The sequence below is a fragment of the Lemur catta genome, chromosome X, assembly GCF_020740605.2.
Source record: "Lemur catta isolate mLemCat1 chromosome X, mLemCat1.pri, whole genome shotgun sequence".
Lineage (NCBI taxonomy): Eukaryota > Metazoa > Chordata > Mammalia > Primates > Lemuridae > Lemur > Lemur catta.
The window spans coordinates 72,599,983-72,616,575 of record NC_059155.1 but is presented as its reverse complement, the minus strand read 5'-3'; positions in this window follow the sequence as shown (position 1 = coordinate 72,616,575).

Sequence of the window (16,593 nt, the reverse complement as noted above, 5' to 3'; positions counted from 1 at the left end):
GTGTTTGTGATAACCTGTACTCGTGAAAGCGTTTCATGGCTACAAAGGGCTTTCACAGACATCCGCTTACAAACGTCACGTGTATCTACTTGGCTAGTGAAAGTGTGCACCAGTGTGTCGGTTTTAGAGTTAAAAACCGGGGCTCGGGACAGCTGAGAGTGAGGACAGCCTGCAAACTGCCTACCGAGTGCAGGTGGGACCCGGGTCCTCCCAGCTCCAGCCCGCGAGTCCTTCCACCCCGGGCTCCCTCGGCAGGTCAGACGGCCAACACGGGGTCCCCGTGCTAAAATCAAGGTGTCAGCAGGGCTGTGTTCTTCTGGGGGCTCTAGGGGGTGGCACCTGCTTGCTTGCTGTTTTTCTTTTATAGAGGCCACCTGCGTTCCAAGGTTTAGGGACTCACATTCCTCTGACCTCTGCTCCCGTCCTCACCTCTGCTTCTCTGTTGCTGACCCTCCTGTCTGCTTCTCATGAGGACCCTGGTGACAGCACTTAGAACACTCTTGAATCATGCAGGGTAACGTGGCCTTCTCAAGATCTTTACCTGAATCATATCTGCAACGTCCTTGTTCCCAAGTAAGGTCACGTTCAAAGGTTGCATGGATTAGGATGTGAACATCTCTGGGGACATCATTCTGTCTACCACATGGGATTAGGAGGTGGACAAATTTGGGGACATCATTCTGTCTACCACATGGGATTAGGAGGTGGACAAATGTGGGGACATCATTCTGTCTACCACATGGGACTAGGACGTGGAGATCTTTGGGGACATTATTCTGTCTACCACATGGGATTAGGAGGTGGAGATCTTTGGGGACATTATTCTGTCTACCACATGGGATTAGGAGGTGGACATATTCGGGGACATTACCCCTCTCCCATATGGAGATTAGGACACTGACAAATTTGGGGGTGGGATTAGTTATTCTATCTGCCCCCAGGGCCGACCCTGGAGGACAGAATCAGTCACATAAACCTATCTTTACCTGGCCGTGGTGCATGCTGGGAAACTCCAAACCAGGCAGCAGAGGAGCCCAGGTGCAGGGCAGGGAGTGACGTAAGATGGAAAAGGCTGAGCTGGTCCCCTCCATGGGGATGGGGGGGGCAGCAACTGCCTTTTAGTTGCTCCATAGCATTTCTGTGGGTTTTGTGGGAGGAATCCCCCACCCCAGGCTATCACGTGGCGGTGGCAGTTGGTGTGAGTGACAGGGAACTGGGAGTCCTGGAGAAGTTCTGACATCTGAGTCTGAGGACTTTGCTGCCCAGGGGACGGAGCCATCTCACGTCTGGTCCTGAGTTCTGGAGAGTCGTGGCCACAGCTACCCGGGGCAAGGACTACTCCAAGCTGTGTGCCACCAACGGCCAGCTCACCCAGGAGTTAGAACTTGCCCTTTCACCAGAACACATCAATTCCCTCTCTCAAGCTGTCACTCACTCCTACGTTCTTACCTTTCAGGAAACTCTACCAAAACCCCGGGATTCGTCAGCCCCTGGAGACTGGCCCAGAGGGACTAAGGAGCTACCGAGGCAAGGAGGACCTCGCAAGGTTCTTTGAGGCAGAAATTGCGGTATTCAATGCAGTATTAAAGACCAGGTGACAAGGTTGAGGAGAAGCACCATAACTGGTGGAACCATCCAGAAAGCTGGGGAGGAGAAGGCAGGGTGAGTCTTGTCTAGCACCTCAGCCAGGGACACTCTATGTCTACTGCCCTACAGATGGCAGAAGGAGCTTCGGGCAGTGTCCACTCAAGATACACCTGTTGAGAGTCTCCTACATCCGAGGCACTGCGCAAATGGTCACCACAGCACCTAGCTCAGGTCAACGTGGGGATGGAAAGAGCTGACACGCATAAAGCACTGAGCAGGCTCTGAGTTAAGCACCCAATCCCCGTCCACGCTTACCACCGGGCGGGAGAACTGCATTGCTGGTGTCCAGGGGGGGGTGAAGCTATAGAGACAGAAGGAGGTCTTGACAGATACGCAGATGACAGATGCAGACATGCATAGTCGATGGACATGTGATAGTGGATGACTGACAGATACACAGATGACAGATACAGACATACATAGTTGATGGACATGTGATAGTGGATGATTGACAGATACACAGATGACAGACACAGACATGCATAGTCGATGGACTTGTGATAGTGGATGATTGACAGATACACAGATGACAGACACAGACATGCATAGTCGATGGACATGTGATAGTGGATGACTGACAGATACACAGATGACAGATGCAGACATACATAGTTGATGGACATGTGATAGTGGATGACTGACAGATACACAGATGACAGACACAGACATGCATAGTCGATGGACATGTGATAGTGGATGACTGACAGATACATAGATGACAGACACAGACATGCATAGTCGATGGACATGTGATAGTGGATGATTGACAGATACACAGATGACAGACACAGACATGCATAGTCGATGGACATGTGATAGTGGATGACTGACAGATACATAGATGACAGACACAGACATGCATAGTCGATGGACATGTGATAGTGGATGACTGACAGATACATAGATGCAGATACAGACATGCATAGTCGATGGACATGTGATAGTGGATGACTGACAGATACATAGATGCAGATACAGACATGCATAGTCAATAGACATGTGATAGTGGATGACTGACAGATACATAGATGCAGATACAGACATGCATAGTCAATAGACATGTGATAGTAGACTCATCCTCCTCTTCTCCCTCCGACCTCTCCCTGTCCCCCACAGCCTTCCGGAAACCAGAGCTGCCAGCTCTTCCCCAGAGGGGGTCTCGCCTCCCTGGAGCTGTCATTTCAGGAATTTTTCATGAGAAAGGGACACATGCAGGCTGACAACACACTGGGAGAGATGCCCCGCCAGAGAGGCCAGCATGAGGTGTCCTGATGCCTCTTCTGCGACTCAGGAGACTCAGGAATCGTAATGTGGTGACAGGAGTGTTTTCTGGAAAGAGAAACGTGTGTTTCCCAAGAAGGGATGACTGCAACTACTCAGGTTCCTTAAGTGAAAAAGAGTACTTGCTCTTAGGGGAAACCAATGACACACAATGAGAACTTTGGAATACACCGTGTTCTCTTGCACGGCCTTGTGAGTTATTGAGAGGGTTTCGCTCACGCTTCATTGCTACTTACACCGACGGGGACTGGAAATAACCTCTCCAAGAAGGGCGACACGGTGGGAAGAACATGCTCGCTGGAGCGGGGCGTACCCGATGAGCTGCCACTGAAGCTCCTCAGCTCCTTAAGTTCTCCAGCGCTTCCCTTTACAAGGGGATCGGTTGGGCCGATGAGGGTCTGGGCGGACGGGCAGGGCACTGCCTCTCTCCCGGACTCCAGAATGGAAACTGCTGTTACATGCCTTTTGAAGGCCATCCTGGTCTCTCACGGACATGACACACACTCATCCGCCCTGCCACCTTTTTCTTCACTATCGCCATCCAAAACCACAAAACAATATTGTGTTGTATGTGTTTCCAAACACCAGACACGTGCAATGAGTCAGCCAGAAAGAGAGGGAGGATGGAGGCTGTCAAATGTCCATGTGGATGCAGCTTGAAAATGTAACTTCTCTAGGAATGTTTCCCTTGTGTCTCCCACACACCGCTGTTTACTGAGGACCGTGATGACCGTGAGTGTGGGTGTTGGTTTGGGTATCACTGATGTGGACGAGGGAAGCTGGCAACGTAGAGGTCTAGACGGGCAGGAGGCTGTGGGTGTCGTGCACGGTTCTGAGGGTTGACGGGACTCAGCTGAGCGGATCTTCTGCTGCCCGTGATGTTGGCTGGGGCTGGAGGCAGAGGGAGCATTGATTGGGTGGGAACGTTCTAGGTGGCTCGCGCACATACCCGGAAGCTGGTTGAATGTCAGCTGAGAGCTAGACTTGAGCTGAGTCTATCTGCTGGCTTAATAGATCCAGAACATTCTAGGTGGCTCACTCACATACCTGGAATCTGGTTGAATGACAGCTGAGAGCTAGACTTGGGCTGTGTCTATCTGCAGGCTTGATAGATCCTGAACGTTCTAGATGGCTCATTCACATACCTGGAAGCTGGTTGAATGTCAGCTGAGAGCTTGACTTGGGATGTATCTAACTGTAGGATTCATAGATCCAGAACGTTCTAGGTGGCTCACTCACATACCTGGAATCTGATTGAATGTCAGCTGAGAGCTAGACTTGAGCTGAGTCTATCTGCTGGCTTAATAGATCCAGAACATTCTAGGTGGCTCACTCACATACCTGGAATCTGGTTGAATGACAGCTGAGAGCTAGTCTTGGGCCATATCTATCTGTAGGCTTGGTAGATCTAGAACATTCTAGATGGCTCATTCACATACTTGGAAGCTGGTTGAATGTCAGCTGAGAGCTAGACTTGAGCTGAATCTATCTGCTGGCTTAATAGATCCAGAACGTTCCAGATGGCTCACTCACATACCTGGAAGCTGGGCTGAATGTTACCTGACAGCCCCACTGGCATTGGTGGGTTGCTAGAACCGGAATATTCTAGATGGCCCACTCACGTGGCTGGCATTTCTACCACATTCTATTGGCCATAGCAAGTCGTGGGACCAGCCCAGACTCAGCGGGAGGGAAGCTGGACGCCAGTTGTCCGCAGGGGGAGAGGGTAAAGCACTTGCACCCATCTTTATTGCTTCACAATAGGTATTTCCTTTTAACAAAGTCTGGTGTTATCTCCAAACGACACACTGTGTTCTTACCTGGGCTCAAGACAAGGTGTGTTCATCGCAAGGACAATGCCTGTGACGATTGTTAACACTTCACCCGCCCTAAATGCCGAACGCCTTCCGTATTTAATTGTGCCAAACTGTGCACTGTGAGCTGAAGCCTTATCTTTAGTCTGGCCGGTTCTCTCTCAGAATCTGCCTAACGCGCTGATGCGATCGTGGCGAGGAGCAGAGCGTCTCTGCCGTGAGCGATGTGGTTTGCTATCAGATTCAACTGCGAGCAAGAGCCCGTTGCGTGCACTCTAGCTGCGGTAAGGATTATATAACTCGGGTGTTTCCCCAGCGCCAGCCGGGGGGACGGCATTTTGAGCCACGGGTATGGTCCGGCTGTGTTTCTACAGTATAGGATAATGTGGGGAGTTTATCATTATTTCGTGTGTCTGGATAGAGATTTGCTTGTGATCCAGAATCTTCCGGGGCACAGGGAGAGAGAGAGAGTAGCCTCAGAAATGGCATGTGTGAACTTGAGGGCGGTATGTGGCCGGGGAGAAGGGACAATGTGGCCTTGTCCACGCCGGGCTATGTTAGGGCTGTGCCTGTCCACCATGCTCTCTGAGGATGCGGACTTTTGCAGCCGAGTGTGGACTTGTACCCAGTGCTGATGACACCAGCGAAGGAAAATACTGATTAGTGTTCCGTAAATAAAGAAGCCAAGGTTGAAGCACTGCTGCTGCTGCTGCCTCCGTCTCAGCTTCCTGTCCTGCCCCGCTCAGACCCACCCCACCCCGCCCCCTGCCTGGCTTCTCACGGAAACACCAGGAAGGAACATAGTTGGTGACCAGTGTTCCCAGCATAGATGGGAGAGCAAGGTGGAACAGAATACAACCGGATGAAGAGAAAGGTTTCAATTCGTGATGTGAGAAAGTGTCATTCATGGAATTACGATTTAAAGTCTGGCTGGGTGGAGACCAAAAATAAATCAGTAGCATGGTAAGGAGGGTTGACATATTTGGGCTTCATCAGTGTGGGTCTACTACTCCCAGGAGCACGGAATCTCCATGGAGGGACACAGAACGAGTGAGCCTGAAAGTTGACAGAATGAATAGATGGGTGGGTGGATGCAGGGGGTGAATGGATGGGTGGATGGGTGGGTGGGTGTGTCAGTGGATGGGTGGATAGAGGGCTGGGTGGGTGGATGAGTGGCTGGATGGGTAGGTGGATGGATGGATGGGTGGGTGGGTGGATGGGTAGGTGGGTGGATGAGTGGGTGGATGGGTGGATAGATGGGTGGGTGGGTGGATGGGTAGGTGGATGGATGGGATGGGTGGGTGGGTGAGTGGGTGGGTAGGTGGTTGGATGGGTGGGTGGGTGAATGGATGGGTGAATGGGTGGGTGGGTGGATGGGTAGGTGGATGGATGGGTAGTTGGGTGGGTGGGTGGATGGATGGGTAGTTGGGTGGGTGGGTGGGAGGTTGGATGGGTAGGTGGATGGATAAGTGGTTGGGTGAGTGGATGGGTCAGTAGATGGATGGGTGGATGGGTGGATGGGTGGGTAGATGAATGGATGGATGGGTGGATGGGTGGGTAGATAAGAGGTTGGGTGAGTGTATGGATGGTTGAATGTATGGATGGATAGGTGAATGGATGGTTGGATGGGTGGATGGACGGTGGGTAGATGGATGGGTGAGTGGATGGATGGATGGATGGGTGGATGGACGGATAAGTGGTTGGGTGAGTGGATGGATGGGTGAGTAGATAGATGGGTGTGTAAGTGGATGAATGGGTGGGCACATGAGTGACTAAGGCTGTACATATGTAGGGGCAGGAGGTATATGGGAAGTGTGGGTACTTTCCACTCAGTTTTGTTATACAATTAAAATTCTTCTAAAATATAAAGTCTGTTAAAAAATTATAGACTTTAAAACGGTGAATTTCTTATTATGTGAATAACAATAATTTCTCTAAATGATGCCTTTGTGCTCAAGTATGTCATGGCTACAAAAACGTCCCCATATCCTAAGAAAACAGTGGGATGAAATTTCACAGATGGACCCCAGCGCCCAGGCCAAGAACCGCAGCACCCTCGGCCTCCCAAAAGCTCCCCCACACCCCTCTCCATGGACTGCCCGGCCCTGGCTCCCACGGTTACCACTATTCGGACTTCCAACTGCAGAGATGTGTTCTGTGGTTCCAGGACCACACTAGCGGGCTGGCCCCGTAGCTGGCTTCTCCCACCCCACGGGATGCCGTAAGGCCCATCCATGCTGGGCGACCCCATGAGCTGCCGTTCATCTTCCGGAACACCATTCCCAGAGACCGTTCCTGATGTCCGCGCGTCTTGTTCACCTCCGGCTCGAGAACATCGGTGCTGCGTCTTCGGTCTGCAGACAACCTCAACCCCGGTGTGGATTCTGGGGCCCACGCAGCAGCGCCCAGCCCCTTCCCCGATCCCAGCACCTCCTGCAGACCACACGCTCTCCGGGCGCCTCGATCACACCCCTGCAATCCACGACTTCTGTTTGCAAAACCTCAGACCCAGTTTCAGACAAAAAAAATCATCAAACCCTCAACAACCATCGTGAGAACCAACCACGAGTGGCCCACGTTGCTCCTCCTGCTCTCTGCTCCTACCTTCTCCTCCCGCCCAAGTCAGCGCCCGCTGCTGTGTTCTGGAAATGGGTGGGGAGAAGTGTTGAAATGAAAAACGCCCAGGGGTGACGTGTGGGCATCACGAGGTTCACGAAGGAGTGTAGACGGGGGGTGAAGGGAGCCTGCAGAAGTGGTTGTTTTTTTTTAAATAGACTTTATTTTTAGAGCAGTTTTAGGTTTACAGGAAAATTCCGCTGAGAGTACAGGGCGTTCCCGTATCAACCTTGAGCCTCTCACGGTTCCCTCTATTGTGAACGTCTTGCCGGGACGTGGTACTCCTCTTCCATCAGTGAACTGATGCCGGTATATTGTCATTAACCCGATAGTTAAAAAGAGCTCACGGTGGAGTTTGCCGTCGGTGTTGCACCTTCTACGGGTTTGGACAGGTGTCTAGCGACAGAGACCCACCACTACAGCATCACACGGACATGTCACTGCCCTAGAAGTCCTGTGTTCATGCCTCCCTCTCCTAACCCCTGCCAACCCCTGATTTTTTTACTGTCTCCGCAGTTTTGCCCACTCCGCACTGTCTTACCGTGGGAATCGCAGTCTGTCTACTATCAGAGAGACAGCAGTGACGTGGGGCCTGCCTGGTGCTACGGTGTGGGCTGGGGACCCTGCAGAGAGTTCAACTTCTCCAGCCCCCTGATAGGATCCGCCTGCTGTGAGGGTCTGGGTCCCCGGGGTCTCACCGACCACTAGTCTAGGGGCTGCTGCGGTGGGGGTGTTTCCTCGGTGTGATTAAGGTCCACGCTCGGGATCATTGGGGTGGGTGGGCCGCGTCTCAGCAGTCGAAGGTGTCAGGAGCCAAGCGGCATTTTCCCAGGGAAGGAGACATTCCACCCGGGGCGTGCGTCCACGCCTGCCTCAGTTACCAGCCTGTCGTCCTGACCTATGGGTTGTGAACTTGGCAGCCCCACGGCCGTGTCAGCCACAGGGCGGCAGGTGGGGTCCAGCTCTGGGGCCAGGTGAGGGGCTCAGGGCCCCAGCGTGGCACCTGTTCGGGGGCCGTCATGTCACGTGGCTCTTTCCTAAAGCAGAGACGATAGAGTCTGCTGGGACTTGGGTGATGAGCTATTTGCAATACGTACCTCTGTGCCTATTTCCATGAACAGCAATGATTCCGCGTTTGCTAATTCAGTGTTGGTGGAGACTTTCTAGAACATGATAGTACCATTAATGAGAACTGAATGGAGGTAAGTATTTATGTTTCTCTCTCTGTCTCTCTCTCTCTCTAAATATATATATATATATCTGCTGCTGGTTTCAGTTCCTTGGTAAAACTCCAGCTAGTGCTCTGAGCTTCTCTTTTTTTCTTTTATTTTTTATTTTTAATTTTTTTTAAATAGGCAAAATTAATTTTATTTTGTTATTTCAGAAGGTCATGGGGGTACAAACACTTGGGTTACATGCGTTGCCTCCGCACCACCCGTGTCAGAGCTACACGCGTGCCCATTTTGATGGACACGTAGCAGCTGTACGTACTTGTGGGGTACGGTGTGATATTCAGATATATGCGCAGAATGTGTCATGATCAAAGCAGGGTTATTAGTGTCCCCGTCTCCTCAAGCATTTGTCATTTCTTTGTGCGGCAAACATTCAAAATCCCCTCTGCTAGGTATTGGAAAGCATGGATTAAATGGCTGTTGATTATGGGCACCCTTTGGTGTTCTAGAACTTAGTCCTTCTGTCTAACTGCAATGTTGTATCCGTTAACCAACTCCGGCTGGTGGCTCTTAAAAAGCCCCTTCTCCCCTGAACTCACTCCATCCAGTGGGTCCCAATCTCTGCCGTCGCGTCCAGAATCATGAAAACTGGGAATATCCCAGTTTCCCACAAAATCGGCAATTCTGCCTCTGTCAACAGCATCTTTAAAGAGGACTTGTTGCCGCTGAGCACAGGGGACTCCTGCTCCAATTCATTTTATACTCTTGTGAAAAATCAACGTGAGGATATTTTCTCAGCCCTGTTGGGATTGTCTAGAAATTATGACCTGGGCTTTATTTGACGTGTTGACATGTTTCCTGCCACACCTTTGAGCTTTGATATATTTCTCCTGCTTTAAAACTCCCTTTGTACTTTTGCTTAACGTATGGCAAGTATACCCGCCTGGTTCGTTTCTCAAAAGTGACCACAGGTGGGTAGGGTTCCTGCAAACGGAACCTATCTTGCTCTGATTTTTCAATGAAAGTTTGGAAATAATTTTCCTAAGAGGGAAAATGCTGTTCTTAAGAGGTAATTGGAGGTTGGAGGTGGAGGCTCACGCCTGTATTCCCAGTAGTCTGGGAGGCTGAGGTGGGAGGATCGCTTGAGGTCAGGAGTTCAAGACCAGCCAGAGAAACAGCAAGATCCCTGTATCTACTAAAAATAGAAAAATTAGCTGGGCTTGGTGCTGGTACCTGTAGTCCCAGCTACTCGGGAGGCTGAGGCAGGAGGATCACTGGAGTCCAGGAGTTGGAGGCTGCAGTGAGCTGTGACAACACCACTGCACTCCAGCCTGGGCGACAGAGCAAGACTCGGTCTCAAAAAAAGAAAAAGAGAGAGAGAGAGAGAGAGACAATAAAAGTTTGGAACTAATTTTCCTAGAAGAAAAAACACTGTTCTCAAGAGGCAATTGGAAATCTACTCTAAAATTGCCTTTGAAAGAGCAGCAGTTTGACACTGAGTATTTAAAGGGAAACTGTGTGGGAGGCCGAGGCAGGAGGATCGCTCGAGGTCAGGAGTTCGAGACCAGCCTGAGCAAGAATGAGACCCCGTGTCTACTGAAAAATAGAAAGAAATGATCTGAACAGCTAAAAATATATATAGGAAAAAAATTAGCTGGGTGTCATGGTGGTGCATGCCTGTAGTCCCAGCTACTCGGGAGGCTGAGGCAGGAGGATCGCTTGAGCCCAGGAGTCTGAGGTTGCTGTGAGCTAGGCTGACGCCACAGCACTCTCGCCCGGGCAACAGAATGAGACTCTGTCTCAAAACAAAAAATAGGGAAGGGGAAAGACTGGGAACAGATGGAGGGTGGTGTTTTCCAAAGCACAGTTTCTCTGAACCCCTATGTGCCCTTAGGAAAGGGGGGTCCCCTTCCAATGCAGATTAGACCCAGCAGGCCCCCAGCAGGGCCTGGAATCTGCACTTCTGCCCTGATCCAAGGTGAAGCTGACGCTGGGGTCCCAGGTCCCCACGTTCGATTAACGACATGAAAGCTCAGTGTGGTGGGAGATTGAGGAAGGGCGGGTGGGCTCCTTCCCAGGTCTCAGGGGTCTCTGCGAGCAGCTCCGAGGCTCCTACTGACCTGAACTGTGCCCACAGTCCTGTCCCAGGGGCTGTGCTCTGCTAGGACTTGTGAACGGGCCCTTTGTCCCAGAGGAGGCCTTTCCCGCAGAGACCCTGTTATCTGAGAAAATCGAAGAGACGTCCGTGACTGGCCCCTGAATGGCCCGGAAGCCTGGTGCCTAACGAGCAGGGCCCTGCCCGGGGCTGCAGCCCAGCGTGGAGGCCCCTGGGAGCGTCCCAGTGTCTGACGAGGGAGGCAGATTTGGGTGAGTGGGGTCCGAGGAGAGGGTGGAGACTTGGGTTATTTTTTTTTCATTCTTATTTCAGCATATTGTGGGGGTACAAAAGTTTAGGTTACGTATATTGCCCTTGCCCCCACCCCCGAGTCAGAGCTTCAAACGTGTGCATCCCCTAGATAGTGCACATCGCAATACATGACTGAATTAATAAAATGTGGCATATGTACACCATGGAGTTCTACTCAGCTATAAGAAACAATAGTGATCTAGCACCTCTTGTGTTATCCTGGAAAGAGTTGGAGCCCATTCTACTAAGTGAAATATCCCAAGAATGGAAAAATAAGCACCACAGGTACTCACCAGCAAATTGGTTTCACTGATTTGGGTTATTTTTGAGGTCCGTTTAGTGAAAAATCAGGCAATTCTTGTACATGATCTAACGCAGCAAATTTCAACAACGTTGAAAACACCATATTCTTTGTACCATTTTCTCCCTCAAAGCCGCTCTGGGCTTAAATAGCTTCAAGCGCTTCTTGTCTGGAGCCAGATTAAAAAAACAGGGGAAGGAAAAAAAGAGGCCTTAGGGAAATCCCACCCCACCAGCAGGGTCTTCAGAGCTGCTGCTCAGGGCTGAGCCCTTTCTGCACGAGGGATCGTGTCCCCAGGGCACACGCAAAACCCCACGGGAGAAAACAGCTGCACAGAGAAGCAGAGAAAGAGAGGGTGTCCCCCAAGCCCAGCACGGGGTGTTGTGAGACCCTCAGTTGCTCCAGGTGGACTCACTCATTAGACCTGGTTCTGCTGATCTCCGATGCCGGGATGTTTTGTCAAATCTTAGTGAGAACTAAAATAAAATCCTAAGCTCCCCAACCCCAGCAGGATGACTGGACCCCTCCTGGCCAAAACTTTAGCGCCCTAAAACTGAGTCGCTGCCTTAACAAGGGAGGTCAGACCTGCCTGTTCATGTCCCTCCCTTCTTGGGGACATCCTCTGTGACTCACTGACAGGCTGAGGCTGTGCTAGTCACACCTGCAGGTCCTCAGTTTACACAAGAAATATATGGCCTATAGCTTGTCTCTGATTAACTGACCTCCTTATTTTAAAACATTCCAAGCCTTTAGACAAAGCTTCATGTCTTTAACCAATTTCAAAGCCTTTAAACCCACCTGTAACCTACAAGCCCCCACTTTGAGATGTCCCACCTTTTCAGGCCAAACCAATGTCACCTTCCACGTATTGATTTATGATTTTCCCTGTAACCCCTGTCTCCCTGAAATGTATAAAACCAAACTGTGACCCAGCCACGGCGAGTCCACTTGCTCAAGGCTTCCTGGCCGTGGCTCCGGGCCGTGGTCCTCCAATTTGGCTCAGAATAAACCTCTCTACATTATTTTGCAGGGTTTGGCATCTTTCCCGTTGACATTAGCAAACTGCAAAGCTCCCGGGCCATCTCTAAGGCATCCTCTTCCTCTCTCCCTGTTGAGGTTTTTCAGGCAAAGCCTTGGAGACCTGCAGGGAGTTTTCAGGCACCAATAGGGGAGGTGACTCCGGGAGGTAAAGGTGCTGCTGGCTCCATTTGATTAAAGAAAAATCTGTTACCTGTCTGGTTCTGCAACTACCAGGAAACAAAAGAGCCCAATAGGCATGTATTTCTACACCTGGCTTAGATGCCCCAGGGGCCAGCTGATGGGGCCTCCAGTGTCCTCTTTGCAGGGGACAGGGACACCTGTGCTGGGCTCTAAATTCTGGCTGAATTCTGGGCACCCCGAGGTTGTGACAAGCAGGTGGCCTCCCCCCAGCTGGCTCTGGCTCACGTTTGCAGCCCACGAACCCCCTACAATGGCCAGTTTCTCCCCTGGGCTTGAGCCAAGCCCTGTCCCCGCCAGAGAAGGGCCACTCGGCCCGGGTCACAGAGAGACCTTCCTGCCGCCTCCTGTAGCTTCCTGTCCCGGGGGCAGCTCTGGCTGGATGAGGTCTGAGCTCCAGCACCCGGTGGGCGTCCACGTCCCAAACTCCTTCCACAGCTCACGGCACCCACGACTCGGGAGGGGCCAACCTGGGGGCCACACTGAGGCTTGTGGGACAGGCTGGCTCGGGCGCTCGGCTGCCTGTGGGTCCCCCGGTCCTGGGACACCCCGACCCTGAGAAGGAGGAGGCCTCCCTGGCCCTCTGGGAGGCCCCAGCCTCGGGGCGGAGCCTGCGTGGGCTGTGTTTGCAGAGTGAGCTGCTGACCCCTGGCGCCCACAGCTTCCCCATCTAGGGCACATCCCCGACCCCGGGATCGGGGGGCTCAGGGGCCCAGGGCTGCAGGGTGGGGGGCTCTGGGCATGGACGGCACCTCCCCAGGCCGCCCAGAGATGCCCTGAGGCAGCAGAAGGGCCTGTCTGCATCTCAGGTCAGGCAGTGGGAGACGGGAGATGCACCAGGGCCCTCTGGGGGCCGGGCGGGCGCAGGGACACTGCTGCTCTGGGCAGCACCCGGCGTCGGGGTTGCTGTGTCTCCCCCCAAATATACCTTGAATTCCAAACTTCTGACCTCTGGGAGTGGGGCCTCCTTTGGAAATAGGGTCTTTGCAGTTGCAATTAAGCATCTCTGCATGAGACCATCCTGGATCAGGGAGGTCCCTAAACCCAATGACAGTGTCCCCCTAAGAGACAGCAGAGGGGACACAGATGCAGAGGAGAAGGCACGTGGAGATGGAGGCAGAGGCTGGAGTGACGCGGCCACAAGCCCAGGGATGCCTGGAGCCCCCAGGAGCTGGGAGAGGCAGGAAGGAGCCTCCCCTGGAGCCTGCGGAGGGAGCGCGGCCCCGAGACCCCTGCGTCTCACACTCCTGGGCTCCGGGACCGGGAGGGGACACACTGCTATTAAATTTTAAGTCCCTGAGTTTGTGGCCATTTGTAAGGGGAGCCGGAGGAAACCCCCAAGTGAGAAGCCAGAGCCTGATCTCTGCCCGGCGCCTGCAGACAGAGAAATGGCCAGCAGGTGCCAGCAGAGTCCCCTGAGAGAAACAACTGTGCAAGACTTGCTCTTTGCTTTAATTCCAGCTGTTCTGGTAAATTAGGCGGTAGACAAAGTGCAGAGGCTCCTCTGGTCACCCTGCCACCCCTCAGGGCTTCCCACAATGCCTCTCGCCCAGGTTTTCTGAGTGAGCCGAACGAGACACCCCTGGAAAAGCATCCTCCTGACCACCTGAACCCCCAAAACTTTTGGGGTGCCATGGAGTTGTCCCCAATTTCTCCCCATAAAGCCGTATAGCTCTGGCATTCACCCATCTCAAGCTTCTGGAATTTTTTTTTCCCAAATTTTACTACCTCTCAGGGCGGAGAGCACCCTAACTTTGAAACCCACGCCCTGTTCTCACCGTCACCCCTCCTTCCTGGGAGGACACGGTGCCATGTGGTTTTTAGGACGATGAGAGGTTTTAGGATTTGAGCAGCAAACAAAAACCCCCTTCTCAGCCTCTCCCATGAGGAGTTAAGGAGGAGAGAGAAATACGTGAATTTTAAAAGCCACGTTTTTGCTGCCCCCCCCCCAAACTGGAGAAACCGTTCCAACTTGGGGGGCGGGAGGGGGCCCTGAGGCTGTGAAGAGGGTTTAGAGACAAAGTCAGAACGTGCGAGGCTGCCGTGGGGTCTGAGGGATCCATCCTTTCCGTTTCGGGGTGCAGACAACGCGGGAGTTTCCTACGGGTCAGGAGAGGAACGGGTTAAAGGAGTCCTGCTCCCTCCCCCTGGAATTCCAAAGCCCTAGCCAGGAGGACTCGCCCCAGGCTCAAATTTCCTTCTTACAAAGACATCAACGATATGGGATTAAGGGCACACAGTAATGGCCTTATTTTAAGTAATTCCATCTGCAACGACCGTATTTCCCAAGGAGGCCCCACTCCCAGAGGTCAGAAGTTTGGAATTCAAGGTATATTTGGGGGGATACACAGGGACCCCGACGCCGGGTGCTGCCCAGAGCAGCAGTGTCTCTGTGCCCGCCCGGCCCCCAGAGGGCCCTGGTGCATCTCCCGTCTCCCACTGCCTGACCTGAGATGCAGACAGGCCCTTCTGCCACCTCAGGGCATCTCTGGGCGGCCTGGGGAGGTGCCGTCCATGCCCAGAGCCCCCCACCCTGCAGCCCTGGGCCCCTGAGTCCCCCGATCCCGGGGTCGGGGACGTGCCCTAGATGGGGAAGCTGTGGGCACCAGGGGTCAGCAGCTCACTCTGCAAACACAGCCCACGCAGGCTCCGCCCCGAGGCTGGGGCCTCCCAGAGGGCCAGGGAGGCCTCCTCCTTCTCAGGGTCGGGGTGTCCCAGGACCGGGGGACCCACAGGCAGCCGAGCGCCCGAGCCAGCCTGTCCCACAAGCCTCAGTGTGGCCCCCAGGTTGGCCCCTCCGGAGTCGTGGGTGCCGTGAGCTATGGAAGGAGTTTGGGACGTGGACGCCCCACCGGGTGCTGGAGCTCAGACCTCATCCAGACAGAGCTGCCCCCCGGGACAGGAAGCTGCAGGAGGCGGCAGGAAGGTCTCTCTGTGACCCGGGCCGAGTGGCCCTTCTCTGGCAGGGACAGGGCTTGGCTCAAGCCCAGGGGAGAAACTGGCCATTGTGGGGGTTCGTGGGCTGCAAACGTGAGCCAGAGCAGGCTGGGGGAAGGCCACCTGCTTGTCACAGCCTCGGGGTGCCCAGAATTCAGCCAGAATTTAAAGCCCAGCACAGGTGTCTCTGTCCCCTGCAAACAGGACACTGGAGGCCCCATCAGCTGGCCCCTCGGGCAACTGAGCCGGGTGTAGCAATACATGCATATTGTGTTTTCTGATTTTTATTTTTCGTTTTTTCCTGGTGGCTACAGAACCAGACAGGTAACAGCTTTTTTTGTTTGTTTACGTTTGCAGAAGTGAGTAGTTTAGGGCAGGTTCTGTCTGTGCCCAGAGCTCTCACCAACCGGCAGGACCCGGGCGGCTGAGCCCGCCAAGCCGATCTTCTGAGATGTGGTTTAGACGGGGAAGTTTCGGACGCTGGGGGTCAGTGGCTCGCCCTGCAAATCCAGCCCAGACGGGCTCTGCCCCCGGAAGAAGTTGCAGCAGGGATTTCAGAAGCGGCAGATGGAAGAAAGTGGCAACGTCCCTTCTCCTCGGGCCGGGAAATCCACCAGGTCCACAGGGCAGGCAGAATGCGTCCTCCTGGACTGACCATGTCACTAAGTCTGTTCCTTCTCATCTGCTCCCAGCCTGCGCTCAGTGCCACCTCAGCTCCAGCACGTCAGAAACTGGAGGCCTTAGGACAGGACTGTGTCCCCTCCCAGCCCCGGAGCCCAGGAGTGTGAGACACAGGGGTCTCGGGGCCGCGCTCCCTCCGCAGGCTCCAGGGGAGGCTCCTTCCTGCCTCTCCCAGCTCCTGGGGGCTCCAGGCGTCCCTGGGCTTGTGGCCGCATCACTCCAGTCTCTGCCTCCATCTCCATGTGGCTTCTCCTCTGCGTCTGTGTCTCCTCTGCTGTCTCTTAGGAAGACACTGTCACTGGGTTTAGGGACCTCCCTAACCGAGTATGAGCTCTTCTTAGCTAATACCATGTGCAAAGACCCTATTTCCAAATAAAGCCCCCTGCTGAGGTCCCACGGGGACATGACTTTGGAAGGGACACTCCAACCCCGTGCAATGGTCTTCAAGTATCTTTAACTGAGCTGGGTAGCTGGTGTCGAACCAGCCCACAAGCCGGGGCCCCGAATCCCAGGCTGGGC